A 6,000-nucleotide genomic window follows, 5' to 3' on the forward strand; every position below is an offset into this window, starting at 1 on the left:
CAACTTGAAGACATGGATTGCAGCATGGTGGACACAAGAACAGTGCAATCATACAAGGAAAAGATTGCAAAGGATGTGGGCATGGCTATGAAGTTTATGAGAGTGCTCTCAACAGAAGCAAGAACGGAAGAGGGAGAGAGAGAAACAGAGAGCCACACAAGTTTAGGTGGGTGCAAAACACCCTAATCTTCTTTTCCATTCATTTATATATGTGTTTGAGTATTGTACATAACCGGGGTAAAGGTACAGTGACCTTTAACCCCCACAACCTCCCACTTAAAGGACAATGTGCCTTTAAGGGAGAACAACCGAGGAGCATACTATCCAATGCCCATCAATACACGACAATACTCAAACCGCTGACAAGGTAGACTCTTCGTCAGCATATCTATAGGGTTATCATCTGTATGAACCTTGACAAGCTCTATGCGCTTGTCCTCAAGTACCTCCCTGATGAAATGGTACCTGACCTCAATGTGTTTGGTCCTAGCATCAAAGACCGAATTTCGTGCTAGCTGAATAGCACTCATGGAATCACTATGCAATGTTGGTACACCTATATGAATCCCCAAATCTCCCACTAGCTGATCAAGCCATATAGCTTTCTTGAAACTCTCTATGGCTGCAACATACTCAGCCTCTGTGGTAGACAAAGCAACGCACTTCTGTGCACGCGAGACATCCACGACACTGCACCACCTGCAAAAGGTGAACACAACCAGAAGTGGATCTCATACTATCCACATGCCCTGCATAGTCTGAATCTATATACCCAAGTACATGCATGTCTCCTCTACCAAAGCAGATGCACATCTCCTTGGTACCCTTCATGTACCTCATGATGCACTTAACTGCCTCCCAATGCCTCTTTCTTGGATTAGCCATATACCGGTTGGTAACTCCCACTGCAAATGCAATGTCTAGTCTAGTGGCTATCATAGCATACATAAGACTCCCAACCACTGATGCATAAGGAACCTTGGCTATCATGGCCCTCTCCTCATCTGATTTGGGACTATTTGTATGACTCAGTTTACAATATGGAGGCAATGGAGTACTCACTCCCTTCCCCCCCTCCATATTGAAACGCTGCAATACTTTTGCAACATACTCCTTCTGTGAAAGCCAAAGGAGTTTCCTACTCCGATCACGCGTGATGCGCACACCAAGAATATGACATGCAAGTCCCAAATCCTTCATATCAAAGGCCTCATGCAACTTGGCCTTTAATGCATCCAGCTCATAAGTATTCTTGCTATCCAATAGCATATCATCCACATCTAGTGCTAGGATTATCAGGCTATTATCCTTAGCCCTTTTAGTGTAGAGGCAGTGATCAATTTCACTCCTTCTAAAACCCTCAGACCGAATGAAAGCATCAAACTTCTTATACCATTCTCTAGGCGCTTGCTTAAGACCATAGAGACTCTTCTTTAGCTTGCAAACTAAATGCTCTTTGCCCTTTTCTTCACAGACTTCCGGCTGCACCATGTAAATTTCCTCATGTAGATCCGCATGCAAAAAAGTTGTCTTGACATCCATCTGCATAAGCTCCATATCCTCTGCTGCCACTAGTCCAAGCATGCATCTAAGTATGGTCATCTTCACAACCAGAGAGAATATCTCATCAAAGTCCACACCCTTCTCTTGCTTGAACCCTTTAGTGACTAAATGGGCCTTGTACCTAGGAACTTCATCACATGTGACCTTCATCTTGTAGACCCATTTACATGGCAATGCTCTCTTTCCATGTGGCAAAGACACCAAGTCCCAAGTCTTATTTTTCATAAGTGAACTCATCTCTGAGTGCATAGCATACTCCCACTTGCGTTGATCTTCGTGCATCATAGCCTCTCTGTAGCAAGAAGGCTCCCCGTAATCAGCAAGCATCACATAGTCTACCCCTAGAACAAACCTATCAAGTGGTCTAGACACTCTAGATGATCTTCTTAAGGACATTTCAGCTTGCTGTCTATCAACATATGCAGGTGGATTGACATCCTGGAAAGTGATTCTTCTCATTTCCACATCCCTCATGGGTGCCTTATGTGGGTGCCATATGCATCTTCTTCTCATTGAAGACTACATCATGGCTGCATATGATCTTCTTTGCTTCTAGATCCGAGAGATGATGGCCCATCTCTCCACTTTCACCATAACCCAGAAAGATGCATTTCCTAGACTTAGGATCTAGCTTCTTTCGAAGCTCTTTTGGCACATGTGCATATCCCTCACACCCAAATATACGCAAATGAGAGTAAGAGGGCTTCTTGCCACTCCATGCCTCTTCAGGAATACCACCATCCAAACTCTTACTAGGTGATCTATTGATCACGTGCACTACAGTTTTCATTGCCTCAGCCCAAAAACCACCAGAAAGACTTGCATTGGAAAGCATGCATTGCAACCTTTCTTGAATGGTACGGTTCATCTTTTCTACAACTGGATTTTGCTCTAGAGTATGAGGGGATCTGAGCTCCCTCTCAATCCCATGTGTATCATAGAAATGCTGAAAGTCATGAGAGAGATACTCTCCACCATTGTCAGTCCGTAGGCATTTAAGTGTTCTACCTGACTGATTCTCAACCAAGGCCAGCCATTTTTGAAATACCTGGAACACATCACTCTTCCGAGCTATAGGATAAGCCCACACTTTCCTAGTTGCATCATCAATGAATGTCACCTAGTATTCAGCCCCGCCTAATGACCGTGTAGGCATGGGACCACATACATCTGAATGCACCAAATCAAGCTTTTCAAACTCTTTCTTTCCCCTTCTTTTATGGGCTGATTTAGTGTGCTTCCCATAGAGACAGTGCTCACAAAATTCAAAATCAGAGAAACTCAAATGCGGGGTACATAACCCAAACGGCATAAGAGTTTTATTCCATTCTGGCTCATGTGCCCCAACTTGCAATAACACAAAGAAGTACTTGGCTACTCGGTTATTGCAACAACATGATCAAACACGCCTGATACATGTAAGGGATACAAAGTCCCACACTTGGCACCCTTGGCCAAAAGCATAGAGCCCTTCTGAATTTTCAAACTCTGAAATCCAAAAGTGGTGTGAAAACCAGCATCATCTAGTTGACCCACTGAAATGAGACTCTTGGTGAGCTTATGCAGATGTCTCACATTTTTCAAAATAAATGCAGACCCATTTGCAAAAGAAAACTTTATGTCACCTACTCCCACTATGTCACATGCATAGTCATTTCCAAGATGCACACAACCTGTCTTTCCACTGTCATAAGTGGAGAACCATTCCCTATGGGGAGTTATAACATGGAATGAAGCACCAGAATCCAAAATCCAATCCATGGGAATATGCATCATCTGAAGTGGTAAGCAACTCTGCATATAAACTAGTAATGAAGAGAATGTCATTGTCACTATCATGTGTGACTGCATTGATCTCCTCGATCTATACTTTTCCTTTGTCCTCCCTTGGACTCTCTTCCTTCTTATTTACACCCCAATTGGCATTCTTTTTCTTATCCTTTTACTCTCTTTTCAGCTTGTAGCAATCCTTTTTCATATGGCCCTTCTACCTTTACCCCATTCTACTTCTCAAATTCCATCCACATCGGGCATCATCTCTGTTGACCTTGCAACAGTGATATGGTTTCTTGCTCCCCTTCTTGTTGATGGAGAACAATACCTCTTTCTCCATGACATAGAGGTTATGTTTGGTCTCAAGGAGGATGAAGCTCTTGGTGTCCTGTGTGAATACGAGGTGGACACGACTATGCAAGAACCTGGGTTTTTGGGAGTAGATTACTTTAATGGAATTCTAATGTAATGTTGGACTATTGCGGGAGGCATTTGAGGTTGACCTATTCTCATCTCGGCAATGCCTTGTTCGCAGTAGCTGCAGCTAAGATTACTCACTGGCACATTACCTTGGCCAAGCAAAAGGGCACTTTGTGGTGGTTCAAAAAGTTTTCTCCACATGGCACTGATTACCTCCTAAAGTGCAAGGCCTTGTCACAAGTGAGTGGTCATGCTGACAAGGTCATTTTGGTGAACCGCATGGCTATCCTCAATGCCTTTGGAACCAATTTTCAATGTATGGCATTGACGGTAGTAGCCATGTCCCTAGCCAGCACAAGGATAATAGCGTTGACTCTCTATCGACTAGGCTTAGAGCTAGGAGTGTATTTGGGAATTCAAAGCCCGATGTTCTCAGTGTTTTAGAGAAGAGAGAAAGGCTCTAAAGCCTTATTGTATAGAAATTTTATTTTATATATACTTTTTATACAGTGCCCCATTTTTTGTTCTTTTACAAAATTTATGTTATCCTGTCATTGTATTTTATAACTTTAATTGTTGTTGGCATTAATATTTTCATTCACTATTCTGTTCAAAAGCATGGTATCAGATAAATTTTTGCACTATAATGGTCATTTCTTAGCAATACAATAAGAATCTCATCATGTTGCAGAAGGCAAATGTGTTTGGCATCGTGCAGGGAGCTCAAAATTGCCAAAACCCACTATGGCACGTATGAGGCCTGTTTGGTCATGCCAAAACCTGCTATGGTGCGTATGAGGCCTGTTTGACCAAACAGACCTCATATGCACCATAGAGGGCATGTATAATAACATGGGAGTAGTAATAGAACATAAAAATATCTTTTATTCATTGGCCTCAAAGGGCAGAGATTTACAAAATAATTCAAGTTACACCAAATGAACCTAAACAACATCTAGGGCCTAAGGGAGGGATTGGAGTGGATGCGCTTGGCAAGTCCAAGGTCCTGGTCCATCACTGTTACTCTTTTGGCATGGATAGCACATAAGTTTGCATCTTCAAAAAGACCTACTGTCATCTACTCCATTTCCTCCTGAATTGTTCCCATAGCACCTAAAGTGAAACACACATCATCCTTGTAATGCTGTGCTATTTCATGTACAACACACTGGAAGGGTGCATGGGGAATGAGATTGTCCACAGTGGTTTGGAACTTGTGGATCTCCTGAAGTGCCTTCACGCCTAATTTTTTGTGCCTCTTAATCTTTGGGGGACCCTGCACTGGCCTTTGGACATGGCCCCATGGCCGCTTGTTCACTTTGAACTTCTTTCACCTCTCCTCCCTTGCAACCACCTCTTCAGACTCCTCTTCCTATGTCTAGTGGGTCTTTTGAGGTGGCTTGTCACTCTTAGGGGTCTTCTTTGTCCTTGGTCTCTTTTCCTTTTCATGAGGCTATGAGACAGCAAGCTGAGGCTCTTGCTCAGCTCGTACTAGAGGCTCCTCATATGTGATAATATTGAGGCACAGAGGGTTGATGGTGCTCTTCCGTGCTGTCTAGTTGGTTGGAGGATTGGAGCCAAGGTTCATTATATCTGCAAGCCTGCCAAATACTTCCTCTTGTTGTGGCCCCTTTAATCTCTCCATCTCCTCTCTTTTCCTTTCTTGCTCCCCTTGTTGGTCTAGATGCTCCATGCTAGGACCCCACGAAGGAGGGAGGGGCAGTTGATCATGATTGATTAGACTATTTTGCCCCTCTTGGGAGACCTCTCCACTTCCACGGTTAGTTGTGTGGAAGGACTAAGAGGACACCTGATCGTGCTTGGATCCTTCATCGTGTTGGGATTCCTCATGGTGCTGAGATCCCTGGGATCCCCCATGAGAGTCAGATGGTGGGGACTCGTGTTGCTTGGACTCCTGATGATGAGAACTGCCTTCAGATCCCTGCTGATCATTGCCCTCTTGGCCACTGGGGCTTGTAGTGTGTTCGAAAGCCATAGAGTTGTCAGGAGGAGAGCGGGTAGTGTCTAAACGATGTCTAGTGGGTCTAGCAGTTTGTTTAACTTGTGCCATAGAAATGAGGGATTTTAGGGTTTTGAAGTGCTTTATATAATCTTTTTTAAAGCACTTTAAGGTTTTTCTTTTAAATTAGGGTTTTTTGAGTGCACCCCCTCCCCCCCAAATCTATTGTCGCCAGTTCGGTAATACTTAATCTTCACCACCCTCCCTCCCAACCCACTCACCCC

Source organism: Dipteris shenzhenensis, chromosome 1, assembly GCF_047967505.1.
Source record: "Dipteris shenzhenensis isolate YYH24624 ecotype China chromosome 1, Dip_SZ_1.0, whole genome shotgun sequence".
NCBI lineage: Eukaryota > Viridiplantae > Streptophyta > Polypodiopsida > Gleicheniales > Dipteridaceae > Dipteris > Dipteris shenzhenensis.